This window comes from Lepisosteus oculatus, chromosome 19 (assembly GCF_040954835.1).
Source record: "Lepisosteus oculatus isolate fLepOcu1 chromosome 19, fLepOcu1.hap2, whole genome shotgun sequence".
Lineage (NCBI taxonomy): Eukaryota > Metazoa > Chordata > Actinopteri > Semionotiformes > Lepisosteidae > Lepisosteus > Lepisosteus oculatus.
The window spans coordinates 94,834-109,163 of record NC_090714.1 but is presented as its reverse complement, the minus strand read 5'-3'; the positions used below and the strand labels follow the sequence as shown (position 1 = coordinate 109,163).

The window sequence follows — 14,330 nt, the reverse complement described above, 5'->3', positions numbered from 1 at the left end:
GTGTAGCTGGTTGTGTTTCAAAGTGTTGTTCTTCAGTTGAGTCAAGTGTTGTCGACTGTGTCTTGGCCACAGGCCTTTCGTGGTCTGAGGGCCTGGAGTTTGTCTAGTGGCTCCTGCTCAGTGACTGGGGAGTCTAAGGGGTTGGGTGGTCTCTTATAGCCAATTGGAATATTTTCCGGTTTTCATATATGTTGTTCTGGTCTAATGCTTCTGTGTCTGGGATCTGTCGGTAGACATTTTCACAGTATGTTTTCCAGACTGATCCATTCTGGAGGCTGGTTTTCATTCATTTCAATGATTCCATTGTTCCTAGAAATAGTTTTGATTTATGGACTCCTATAGATTACATTATATAGGATATATAGAATGTATGCATTGAAAGTATCCTCCAATGTCTGAGAGTTGTCTGTTTGCGTTTGTGCTTTTCTTCTTGAACGTGTGCTTGTCCAAAAAGCTCACAGATCAGAGTAGTGTGGTTGTGTTTTTGTGTTAGTTCTGGTAGTTCTTTTCGGGTGGGCAGCATCCACATTTTTTCAAAACAACCCAATTTACAAATGATAAATTCCAATATACTGTAACAGCGAGGATATTGTCATCTTGCAACAGAGATCTTAACAATTAATTACATCCACAAATATTCGTATAATTGTTTAGTCCCCAAATAAACCTCCTAGATTCTTTCAAGACTAACATGTATGAGCTGTACTTTACTTTGTAAAAATACTCTTCACCTAATAGTGTCAGAATTGAGGAGAGACTTACAGCGATCTTTAAAACTTTTAAACATGTAGCCCTTAAACTATATCGAAATACAAAAGGGTCTCTTTCTGTTCATCATAAGTGTCTATAATTTAATTTTCAGCACAGAGTGTATTTGACAAAAAATGCCATCAAACAAAAAGTGATTTGCAGCTCACAGTGCAGTTCTTGCAAGCTCACAGGTGTATTTAAAACGTATGCGCATGTAGACTGTCAGCTATATTGAATTAACAGGAACTCTGGAGTATCGGCATGTCATGCGGTTGAGTTGATCTGGGAGAAGGACCTGGCTGAACATCTGGGGCCTGAACAGTGGAATAGGGTCTGGAAAGACGTACACAGTGTATTTCCGTACATCGTGAACTTTATTTAATATTCTGCACAGAGTGTCTCTGATGTGCGGGAAACTGTCCAATGCAGCCGTCTGTATCGGACTCGTGCTGGCGTTGTAAAGTGGGAAGCTGGCTGTTTTCATGTAGGATTTGGAAAGGCTTCCGGTTAGTGCAATATCGGTTTATGGTATTAAAAACTCTTTCACGTTTAAATGCAGTGGTCGCCTCTTAGGATCCCAAGAGCTCCTGATCTCTTAACTAGTTTCCAGGAAAAGAAAATCAAGAAAAGATCATAATTACTTGGATTTGTGCAAAAAGTGGAAAAATATAAGAAGAAGGAATATGAGATAAATAAAACTTTGTCAGGCTGATGAACTGCTTTTCTTAGGTCGTTACAGTGTGAAATATCTCCTGGCACAGCCGGACTTTATTACTTTCTCATTTGTAATACACATATAGAATCCTAAACTGTTGATTTCCTCCCTTCCTCTGTTGGCCTGTGCTGTTGACGCAGGGACTGGTCTCATACTAATGCTACATTAGTTTCTCTCCCATTGCAGAGTCCCTCTCTCACTGTCTAGTCTTCATCTTGACTGACTGGACCTCCCCTGCCCTCTCTCTGCACTGCTCTGACTCTCCTTTATCACCCCAGCTCTGCCTTTTACGCACAGTATTAAGGTTTGCTTTTCAGTGTTAAAGTAGAACATCTGTCTGGCTCATGTCCTCCACGTCTCCAGGTCAGCTCTGCACAGTTTCTCCGGTTTCCTACAGCAGCTTCTCTCAATGACACAATGTGCCTGAATGATCCAGCACCTCAGTGTGTTTTCTGCTCCCTTTGGCTGCCTGCTTGTGTCCCATCTGAAATGGAACAGTGATGCCCCTTTCAAGATGGACAGCCAGGTCTTTGTAGCCTCAGTCCTGCAAAACTACAGTAAGTAGAACAACACAGGGGCAGAGCTGGTCTCTGAGGAATAACCTTTAAGTGATTTCACAGTGGCACAAGCTGACAATCTTGCTTGAACAGAAAAAAATTAATCTGTCTTTCTGGGTGGTGCAGACCTGTTTCTTAGTGCTGGCCCACTGAAATGGTAATCCCAGCCAGCGCTGGAGAGACATGAGATAGGGATCCTTGTGAAGTGTGGAATTAGAATAAGAAACCTAATTCACATTTACAACAGAAATTCCTGATGCGAAATAAGAAAAACGTGTATTCCACTATCAACTCAAATGTGTCCGGAAAACCCTCCCTGAATCTCGCCAGCTCCACTGTTCCCGTATTCAATGTCATGATTCCTTCTCTCCCTGTCGGCTAAGGGAAACCCGGAGTGGAAAAGCCTTTCACTGGACCCGGACTGCCGGCTAAGGAAAACCCGGTGTGGATCAGCCTTCCACTGGATCCGGACTGTCGGCTAAGGAAAACCCAGACTGGATCAGCCTTCCACTGGATCCGGACTGTGAGCAGGTTTTGTCCAATCGGCGCTGAGATTTCAGCAGGAGGCGGGAGACGTGCGGCTTTGCCAAAAAAAAGAAGCATAAATGAATGGACTATCTTTTATCTTGGAGGAAAAAAAGGAATAAAAAATTCTTAGTTTTTTTTTAATATATGGCACGATTAGAGCTGGTCTTTGGCATCTTTTTATTTCCGGTGTTTGGGTTCTCTGAAAATTCTGTACCTCAGAAATGTTTTAAAAATTCAGGACTTTTTTTTACAAACTTATATAAAGAAAGAGACTAATTTACTTTTAAAGGAATACATTTGTTACATTTTAATCCCCTTGAAAGGAAGATGAAAATATCGTTTGTATTTTTAAAAATTATTATACTTGCGCAACATAATTATTAACGGAATGGTGTCCAGGAGACCCTGTTTGAACAGTTTCAAACAGATGTAAAGACGTACTGTGTCTAGAAGTAAGAACGTTGAAGCATGGATGGACCCTTCTGCATTTACCTTGTTTAATCTTTTTTTCCACTAACTGTACATGTATTATTGCATGTATCCCTCACAATACGATTGCTGCGTTATGTTTTCTTGTAGTTTTTGATCTCATAAAAAATACAAAAGACGCGAGTCGATGACGTTAAAATGTTGTCGCCCACAGGGCTTATGGGTAATGTAGTCTCTAGTTCACTGGGCTGCCCTGCCCCCGTGTTTCGCTGATTTGATTGAACGTAAGAATTAATTATATTAATACAATTTCAGCGTATTTATCGTCTCTTGTATTTCTATCTCTCTCTTCTGTGTTCCCTTGTGTGTATGTTTTCTTTTATTCACGTGTCTGCAGCGCTGGTTTATCGACCCGGCACATAAAGCAAACCCACTGTCCTCGTGTTTCTTTTAGCTCCCGTCTTGTTTGCAAACTTTTCTCCTGTGTTTATTTTACTTTGTCAATAAAACGTGGTTGCCGTGTCAACGGAGCTGTAAAAGTTGTTGAAACAGATGGCTTTTTTTATCTAATCGGCGAGTCTCCGGTCGCGTCATGATCTGCATGTGGAGGTGAAAAGGTGAGAGACGCGGCGCAGCGGGTGGCAGCGCTGGGACCCTGGGCCTGTTTCTCTCTGGGAGCAACAGGAGGTGTGTGCGTGACTGCTCAGCTGCAGCAGGAGTCCAAGTGTGCGCAGATTTCTTGTTGGGGTTTCTGTTTGTACGGAGGAAGCGGTTGTGCCATCGCGTGGTCCGAGTTATAGCACGGGACGAGAGCTCCCGAAGAGCGCCTGCCTCCTGCCCGATTCGACGGCTAAAATCATCACAGAACGAGAGGAGCCAACAGGAATGCAAGTCTCTTCCGGTGAGGAGCCTCCGACACAGCCCCCAGTACTGGGTGTGCAGAAAGAATCCTATTGTACAGTTTTGGTGTGAAATGGCCTCCAGTTCTTGTAACATGATGGGTTTCTCTGGACTGCAGTCCCAGTGCACTCCGCTTTGGATATGCGGTGGTGTTTTCTACAATGGAAAACCCTTTGTTTGTACAGAATGGAAATGGCAGTCTGCATGTTTTAATAATCTAATGTGATCGTGTACTACAGCTTAAACACTGAGCCAGGTGACGTTTGATTCTAAAAGATTTCTCTGTCATTTCAGCGGCGCCTTGTCTGCGGCAGCCCGGCAGCTCCTGCTCCCCTCCGGCCGAGACTCTTCCCTCTCCAGAGGTGGGTTAGTGCTCTCAGCTCATCTTCTCTCACACAGCTGCGGGGCAGAAACGCTACTTCCTCTGGGCAGAGAGCAGACGGCCAGTGGGAAGGGCAGCCCTGTGTTTGGGGATCAGGGCTGTCCCTGCTGAGGGATGCTTTCAGAGCCAAAGCAGCTGGCGGGGTTATGAGCTTTGTGATCCAAATAAGACATAGAAAGACAGAGAATGAGAAAGAAATAGTGTTGCATGCATCTAATCAAAATAGACTCTTTCAGACAAAACAAATATTGAACAAAAACTTAGTTGCAACTCACACTGCACTACACTTTCTTCTAGGCTGACATGACCGATAGTTTGTGCTGTCTTCCTTTCAGTCTGCAGGGTGTGCATCTTTTTCCTCAGCTTCCTGCAGAAGGAATCGGTTTCTCCTGCCCTGGTTTCACTCCTTTATATCTCACAAGCTTCTGCAGCTCCTGGAGGCTGACGACATTTTTGCTGTTTCTGAAAAATTGCTGACTGGCTCATCAGCGCAATTGCTGATTCAAAATCCTTTACTCACATGTTGCCTTAGCCTCTGTATCACAGAGATGTGTGCTTTTCTGGGTTGGATAGATCGATAGTGTGCTTTTGCTCAGTTGCTCTGCTCAATGCGTGGTCTTGTTTTGTATATAAAAATAATTTAGCAGAGACATTTGCTTAATAAGGCAGTAGAATAAATGTTGTGATGCTGGTGTGATGGTGCTCTCCAAAAAACTGATACAAATGGATAGAGAGACAAAGTGAGAAAGAAAATGTATACATAACAGACATATATGCAGAATACAATACAGTGCTATAAAGCACAGTACCCTAGAGTGAAGATGGAAATCATTCATTCTAGTGCAGAAGAAGTGAATCTGCTCGCAATGGTTTTCCTGTACAAATGGAAAACGTTGTGAATTCTACATAATTCACAGGAAACAAAATAAACAACTCATTCACTCACCTGTTGTCCATGGGCGTCTCTGCTCAAATTTGATTTTTTTTTGAAGAGCACCGTGACCCAGAGCTCAGTAATCGTTTCGCTACTGAAGATCATTCAGTTTTTAATGCTTTTCATTTTAACATCCTACTTGTTAGTATTTCCTCTTAGATGAGAATACTCTGGTACTTTTCCAACATGGGTCTTAGTTGAGTGAGCTTTATTAGAATAATTGAACAATACTTTCACCTGCACATAACACTCAGAGATTTTTCAAGGGTTAAATATGGGAGCTACGTTTCTTACATGTATCCTTTTGTAAGTTGATTCACAAAGCTTTCACCGCCTCCACTCCAGTGAATCACTTTGTTTAGCAAGTGATCAGGTGTAACAGTTTAATTTCTTCCTGCAAATAATGCCTTTTCCTTTTTCATCCCATTCAAGTCTCCGTCCTAGTTAAAGTCATTGTGATGTAGAACGGCAGTGGTCCAGTTGAAAGGTTCAAGGTTTCGCTGTGCTTTAGAGTGCAGATAAAGAAGATAATAGGAGAGGAAACTGGAAAAGCCGTGACTCTGTCATTCAATTCAATTTATTTTCATATAGCGCCTTTCACAACAAGGTTGCCCCAAGGTGCTTAACAGTGCAAGTAAATATACATTTTGTGAATACAGAACTGAAGACAATGGAGGAAAGGAACCAAAGGCTCCTCAGTAAGGAGAATAAAATCCTCTAGGGGTCCAAGGTCAACTGGCTGCCCAACCCCTTTGGGCATGCTAATATTATATCATTAAAAAAAAAGAAAGAAATGAATGCGGGTTTTAATCAATCCATCCATCCATCACGTCGTCTGTATGTCAGTACCCCATGCAGGTCTCTGCAGACCAGCAGAACCCTCCTAAACGACAGCTGTATCCACGATGCCCCTGAAACCATGCTGTGTACGGTATTTCTCCTCTGCAGCATCCCTGCGAGGCAGGACAGGTGCCTGACCTCTGAGAGCCTTGTAAGTAAGTAGAAGGAGTTTGAAGTCCGCCCCGTACATGATAGGAAGCCAATGAAGAGAGATAAGTATGGGGGTTATGTGGTCATACCTGTTGCTCCAAGTAACAATTCTAGCTGCTGCATTCTGTAAGTATTCAAACTCTTTGCTGTGACAAATCTAACATACTTTAGGCAGACAAAATGACCTTAAAAAGCCACACGATTTTTGAGTAGTCTGTCTGTGTGTAGTAACAGTGGTTCACATTATTTCAGAACGTATACTCCCGTCTCTGTAACTTTCCTCAGTCAGCTAGTGAACGTTCTGTATTTACACCACGAATGCACTACTTTGTCTCGCACGCGGTCACACTGGCCGTCCACAGGCACGGGCAGGAGCAGGGAAGACAAGGCCGCTCTGTAGTGCCCCTGTGGCTCTCCAGCAGAGGGGAGCACTTTGCTCAACAGCCCTGAGCCGAAGGACCCAGTAATAAAGCTGAAAATCTGGCAAGTCCCCCAGTCTCCCTGGGGCGCTGGAGAATATTTCATCTGATGCTGAGGTTCCTGTAACTCAACACAAAATTGAACACGGCGAGTTATGAGTTTGTAAAGAAGTGACAGCGGTACAATGTCAAACAGGAAGTTAACCTGCAGGAAAGAATGAACTGAATCTCGTGATATTCAAGCACGCAGTGTGACATCCATTGTCTATTCAAATCTACTCTGCAAGTCTTACAATACTTTTTCTTATACCGTCTCCTGGTTATTGTTTTGTGAGTGCTTGCACAGGAGCTGTGGAGCCGTGATTCCCCCGAGCCAGAGCCCTCGTCCTCCCTCGACAGCGAACTGAGCTCCAGCGACTGGAGCAGCTACCTGCCGTCGTGGGACCTCCTGCAGATTGGGAACGGGTAAGGCAATTCGACACGAGCCCACTCCTCTTCCCACTGCCTACGCTCCTATAACAAATAGTTTCAGGGTGTTCAAGTACGGGATAAAGAGATTAAAGGTGTTCCCAATTGGCTGAGGATACAACTGTCTCTCTGAGAAAGCACACAGATGTAGACAAAGCAATTAAATGCGTTTACAAGTCATTTCCTCTGTATCTGGTCTTTCTTTACATATCAGAAAAGTGAACTGGTGGCTGTTGGAAAGTGTCTGCACCATACGTAATATACATGTAAAAGATGTGATTAAATATCTTGGTATTAAGATTTTCAAAAATCCAAAAAGAGATGTGATTTGATGTTCTTTACTACTGTAAAATAAAAAAAAATATTCATGGTTGTTATTTGTCAAACACAGGCAGAAGGAGGCCTAAATGCTACAGGGTTTAGAGCATCTAATACTGATACCGACAGAGTATTATTTACAAAATTAAGCAAAGTAGGTGGTGTATGTTTCCCCTAATTCAATCATTCAGGAACTAGCGGGTATAGACTTTTTACTTGAATGTCATTTGGATGCTGGAAACCCCCCCAAAACGTACCAGCTTCCATGAAGAAGTTCTCCTCACGTGGTCTCTTATAGATAAACATACCTCCCATTGATATCATCATCTAGAATACAGAGAAAAAATAAACCCGTGCTTTGAAAACTGGGTTTAAAATAGTATAAGTGGGGTCAACAAATTAACTGGTGTGGATGATGAAATGTAGAATCAAGAAGATTTTATGAATAGATATAATGTTTGTGATAAGTCTGATAACAATCCGTCGTAACCAGAGCTACTCCTAGAGAGGTATTGATGCTTTTAAGAAACTAACAGTAGCCCATCAGAAACTATAGAAGGATTTACAACCTTTATTAGACTACAAGGAAAACAATTTAGTTCTACTTGTACTAATAAATACTTAAGATCCCTCTTGCAATCTCACAATATCTTGTCAAACTATTTTGGAGCACCTCTTTGGGGAAACTGAGTGGAATAAAACATGACGATTGTCAAACACATTTTGTATGAATAATAAGGTTAAGGCGTCATTACAATATTGTACATTGAATCGACCCGGTAAAGATACATAGTGTGCAGAGATTTAAAAGTAATATAGATGATAATTGTCTTTTTCAAAGCAGCCCAGAAACCTCACGTTTGTTTTTTTGTCCTGTTATTAAAACACTGAATTGATCGGCACAATTGTGTAAAGAAGGTTTCTAATTCGGACATTTATTGGTGAGAAATAGATGTTATTTTACTGCTCAATACTGCTGAACCGAATATAACATATAATGTATCACTGACTTAATCATTATACTTGCTCGTTATAATATGTGTACATAGCCTAAAGATAAAAAATAATCGAGCATTTAATAATTAGACCGTATGTCGTAGTAGCAGAGTGTACTTCTCGCCTAATTGATGTGGTCGAGCAACACCACAATCGCCTTACAATACGTCCGTTCTGTTGCTCTGACTTTCAGTTTCGGCAGTGGAATGGATTCCAGGGCAAACCCGTTCTCGTTTGATTATCCGTTTGAAATCTCGCCCAATATAACAGCAGTAAAATAACACCTATTTCTCAGCAATAAATGTCAGAATGCACTGAAATGATCGTTACTATTTCTTCATTACGATCTCGTTATCGAAGCCTTTTCTTTCCTTGGTAGAAGTAAGGCGCTTCCAAATGGAAAGAAGTCACATCTGAAACACATGAGGGCACGTCTCCAAACTATTTCTAAATGTCCCAACATGAAAGCTGTGCTTACCTAGTCTGTATTTGCCTGTATAATGTACCCCGGTCTGTAATGTAAGATCTGTAATGTACTCTTGTGTGCATTGAATAGCATTTTTACTATTGCAATATAAATGTTAAAGAAGAGAAAACACAATAAGGTCGAATTAATCAACAACGTGAGGCGACTCGCCAGTAAAGTAACTCTCCGGCGACGTCTGGAGTTCAATAACTCTCGGCCCTGCAATACGGTTTTCCGTGAGTCCGCAGTGCTTGACGAGCAGAGAGCGGAACCATAGCATCCTGGGCCGCGGCTCCACACCGATCTCAGCGACGGACCGGCTGTCGCGCTAATCACGCATCAGATCCGGATCCGTCGTGGTTAAGTGACGTCATAAGAGTGACGCACGGTTTGTCCAATCAACGCCGTTGGGTGGGAAAAGGCGGGACTTCCTTTTCGTTGGGTGAGTGACACAACTCCTAGCCAATCACCGCGGACTTCCGTGTTCTTAAACGGAAATACCGCCCCCACCTTGAGTGACTCGGGTCATAACCAATCAGCGCCGAGTTTCGGCAGGAGGCGGGATGGATACGGCTCTCGTCCAATCAGAATTTCTATTCCGGGACTGCACTGAATTACGGCGGGCGGTGACACTTCCGAGAAATGGCCACTGGGTGGCGACAGAGATACACGAGTCTATGGCGGTGAGTCTCAAAGCGCTGTCGAAGACTTGTTGTGCAGATATTGATTTTTTTTTTCAGAAGTGTAAATATTTTATACTATCTATGTACCCCTGATGACATTATTGATTTGCTATATATACTCTTGTTTTGTATCGTATCTATTTTTATTGCTACAAGAGTTCAAAAAGAACTGCACTTTCGACAGAGATACACGAGTCTATGGCGGCGAATCTTGAAGCGCCTCCTTACAGATCCTCGTTGTGCAGAGATTGAAAATCAAAACAGATGGTAACTGTGACTTTTGTGACAGCAACTCTGAAAGCTAATGTAAAGAAGGAAACTAATATTGACATTACTTTTAAAGAAGTAACACCATGCAACATTTAAACCCATTGAAAGTAATATGAAAATGTCGTTTGTATTTAAAAAAATATGATACTTCCACGATATTGTAACGCAACGGGGGCTCAGGCGGGCGCCCTTGCCGCATCAGGTCGGCCCCTGCACCGTCCGGGGCTCGAACCCGGGACTTCCGCGTCTCTCTGCAGCGACCTAGCCCCGTGAGCCAAAGAGAGATCTCTCTACAGCCCAGTAGCTGTGGTCCTGCTATCACAGGGAAGGGCGGTGACGTCACCCGCTCTGGTACGCCGGCTCTTACACAGCGCCTGTCGGCCGTAAGCGTTACACTCTCCCCCGCTTAAATCGCCGTCCCCGGCGAAGGGCTATCCCGCCCCGCTTCTGACACCAATGTAACGCAACGGGGGCTCGGGCGGGCGCCCTTGCCGCATCAGGTCGGCCCCTGCACCGTCCGGGGCTCGAACCCGGGACTTCCGCGTCTCTCTGCAGCGACCTAGCCCCGTGAGCCAAAGAGAGATCTCTCCACAGCCCAGTAGCTGTGGTCCTGCTATCACAGGGAAGGGCGGTGACGTCACCCGCTCTGGTACGCCGGCTCTTACACAGTACCTGTCGGCCGTAAGCGTTACACTCTCCCCCGCTTAAATCGCCGTCCCCGGCGAAGGGCTATCCCATCCCACTTCTGACACCAATGTAACGCAACGGGGGCTCCGGCGGGCGCCCTTGCCGCATCAGGTCGGCCCCTGCACCCTCCGGGGCTCGAACCCGGGACTTCCGCGTCTCTCTGCAGCGACCTAGCCCCGTGAGCCAAAGAGAGATCTCTCTACAGCCCAGTAGCTGTGGTCCTGCTATCACAGGGAAGGGCGGTGACGTCACCCGCTCTGGTACGCCGGCTCTTACACAGCGCCTGTCGGCCGTAAGCGTTACACTCTCCCCCGCTTAAATCGCCGTCCCCGGCGAAGGGCTATCCCGCCCCGCTTCTGACACCAATGTAACGCAACGGGGGCTCGGGCGGGCGCCCTTGCCGCATCAGGTCGGCCCCTGCACCGTCCGGGGCTCGAACCCGGGACTTCCGCGTCTCTCTGCAGCGACCTAGCCCCGTGAGCCAAAGAGAGATCTCTCCACAGCCCAGTAGCTGTGGTCCTGCTATCACAGGGAAGGGCGGTGACGTCACCCGCTCTGGTACGCCGGCTCTTACACAGTACCTGTCGGCCGTAAGCGTTACACTCTCCCCCGCTTAAATCGCCGTCCCCGGCGAAGGGCTATCCCATCCCACTTCTGACACCAATGTAACGCAACGGGGGCTCAGGCGGGCGCCCTTGCCGCATCAGGTCGGCCCCTGCACCGTCCGGGGCTCGAACCCGGGACTTCCGCGTCTCTCTGCAGCGACCTAGCCCCGTGAGCCAAAGAGAGATCTCTCTACAGCCCAGTAGCTGTGGTCCTGCTATCACAGGGAAGGGCGGTGACGTCACCCGCTCTGGTACGCCGGCTCTTACACAGCGCCTGTCGGCCGTAAGCGTTACAATATAATAACTAACGAAATGCTGTGGGAGGAGACCCATGTTTAAACACTTTAAAACGGATGTAAATGCGTTTGTACAGACAATTTGAAACATGTACGGACCTTATCTGTTTTTGTTTACTATTAAACAAGATTACTTGTTTCATCTTTTTGCATAACATGTACATGTATTATCGTATGTACCCCCGACTATACTCTATGTTATATGTATTCTTGTTTTTATGGCATGTATTGTTGTTCTAATTAAAAAGAAAAAAGACGCGAATCGATGACGTCAAAAGGAACTCGCCCACAGGGCTTGTGGGAGATGTAGTCTCTCTAGTGCTCTATAGCGCACTACAGAACACGTGCGCTGCCCACGCGTTCCGCAGATTTGATTGAGCATCAGAATTAATTCTACAATTTCAGTGTATTAATCGTGTCGCGGATTTCTATGTCTCTCTTGCAAGACGGACTCGGCAGGAGCTGTTTCTTGCTCTCCGGAGTGAAGCTGCTCTGGGAAGAGACGAGCAAATCTTCAGACTCTTTGTAAATGAGACATCATGACAGCTGCGCCGACCTGTTTGTGTAAAGGGCAGGAGTATTGTGTCCCCCTGATTGTGTTATGTGTACTCTAGTGTGTATTTTTCTTTCTGTTTTCTGTTCTGTGTATTTCACAAGCCTGTGTCTGCAGCGCTCATCCTGCCTGCATGTTTGCAAACTTTTCTCCTGTGTTTATTTTACTTTGTTAAATAAAACGTGGTTGCCGGGGAAACGGTGCTGCAGAAGTTGTTGCGATCTGACCTCCAGCAGATAAACAGATGGCTTTTTTAATCTAATCAGCGAGCAAAGCAGAAACGTTAGTCTAGAAAGCGCTAGCTGGAGTATTTTGTGGACATTATGCGGAAGAAAAGGAAGAAACGGTGACTCGCAGGCTGTGGGACAGGACTATCAGGGGCACATCAGCGCTGGGCTCACTGGACCATGAGCGAGTCCTGCTGGGTGTGTTACTGCAGGAGTGAGGAGTCTCCGGTCTCCGGTCGAGACCTGCATGTCTCCTGCATGTGGAGGTGAGAGACGGCGGCGCAGTGGGTTCCAGCACTGAGACCCTGGATTTAATTCCTGGGGTGCTGTCTGTGTGGAGTTTGCATGCTCTGCCCCTGTTCTCATGGGTCTGGTTTCCTGGGGGTGCTGTCTGCGTGGAGTTTGCATGCTCTGCCCCTGTTCTCGTGGGTCTGGTTTCCGGGGGTGCTGTGTGTGTGGAGTTTGCATGCTCTGCTTATGTTCTCGTGGGTCCGGATTTCTGGGGTGCTGACTATAGCAATGACCTCCTTCCTCTACAGATTTTTTTTTTATTCCGGTGGGATCATCTGCAGACTTGATTCATTTCACAGAGTCAGCAGTAGATACACAGTTGTTAGCATAGGAGGAGTACAGAAGAGGTGACAGCAGTGCTGGGGACCCCGGTATCTCTTCCACTGAGGACCCTCTGGCACAACCAGAGGTGTGAAATTGCCTCCATTCTTTGTAAACTTACAGGTTTCTCTGGACTGCAGCCCCCTTGCGCTTCGCTTTGGATATGCTGTGCTGTTCTCTATAACAGAAGACCCTTTGTTTGGAAGGAATGGGAAGCTAAAAGCAGAGTCACAGTCTCTGATACATCTAATCAAAACAGTAAGTTCTTTAAAACAACTCAAAACATTGTCATCAAATAAAAATGAATTTGCAAGTCAAGGTGCACCACTAAACCCCCCCCAGGAAAACAAAATCCCCACCTGATCGCACTTGATCGTATCCGTCAACCTGAGTGACAAATTCATTGTGGATAACTACATGCGTGTGATCACCAACTGCTCTGGGATCAAAGACTATTTCGTTTGTTTTTTTAACATTGAGAATTAGGCTATTGTTGTCATGCCATTGCACAAACCTTTGGACTTCTGACATGTATACAGATAAGCTGCTACCTCTATGCATTAACTGGCGATGCTGTTCAGGACAGCTGTATTGTCTGAGAATGTGAAAATGAAGATGCTTTGACTACTGCTTGTACAATCATTTGTATAAAGTGTGAACAGCACTGGAGAGCTCACACAGCCCTGAGGGGCACCTGTGCTCATAGATCGTGACGTGGAAAGAGTTTTGTTGAGCCTGACATACTGTGTATGATTTGTTAAAAATGAATGGTACCATCGCATAATGTTATGGTTAACAGAGTTAGTGTGTGTTGCGTGTATTGTCTGTTTAGGATTCTGTGGCATTCCAGTTGGGAGGATGTTTTTACAGAACTCTGTGCGTGGAGTATCTACAGGCTGTTTGTCCCATTTAGTGTCATCTTGCTCAGTGAAGGGATCCCACACTTCCCTGCTGCATAGGGCAAAGGGTTTGATTGCACTTTTAATATTCAGAGCCAATTGTATTGGGGGATTGATGTTGTAGAGCCTCCTTTTACTGGCATGGAAAGCCCTGTGTGCCTGGTCCTTCAGTGACTTCACTGTCAGGAAAACCCCCAGATGAACTGATTGTCAGTCAGAGGTATGTGTAGCTGGTTGTGTTTCAAAGTGTTGTTCTTCAGTTGAGTCAAGTGTTGTCGACTGTGTCTTGGCCACAGGCCTTTCGTGGTCTGAGGGCCTGGAGTTTGTCTAGTGGCTCCTGCTCAGTGACTGGGGAGTCTAAGGGGTTGGGTGGTCTCTTATAGCCAATTGGAATATTTTCCGGTTTTCATATATGTTGTTCTGGTCTAATGCTTCTGTGTCTGGGATCTGTCGGTAGACATTTTCACAGTATGTTTTCCAGACTGATCCATTCTGGAGGCTGGTTTTCATTCATTTCAATGATTCCATTGTTCCTAGAAATAGTTTTGATTTATGGACTCCTATAGATTACATTATATAGGATATATAGAATGTATGCATTGAAAGTATCCTCCAATGTCTGAGAGTTGTCTGTTTGCGTTTGTGC

General features: G+C 45.1%; 1 long non-coding RNA gene across 1 annotated transcript; it reads left to right on the top strand.

Moving 5' to 3' along the window:
* Positions 1-799: 799 nt before the first annotated feature.
* Positions 800-8,246, top strand: LOC138224274 (uncharacterized). The gene is made up of 3 exons (XR_011182694.1): positions 800-2,022; positions 2,406-6,190; positions 6,940-8,246. It is a non-coding gene; the product is annotated as an uncharacterized lncRNA (long non-coding RNA).
* The last annotated feature ends 6,084 nt before the right edge of the window (positions 8,247-14,330 follow it).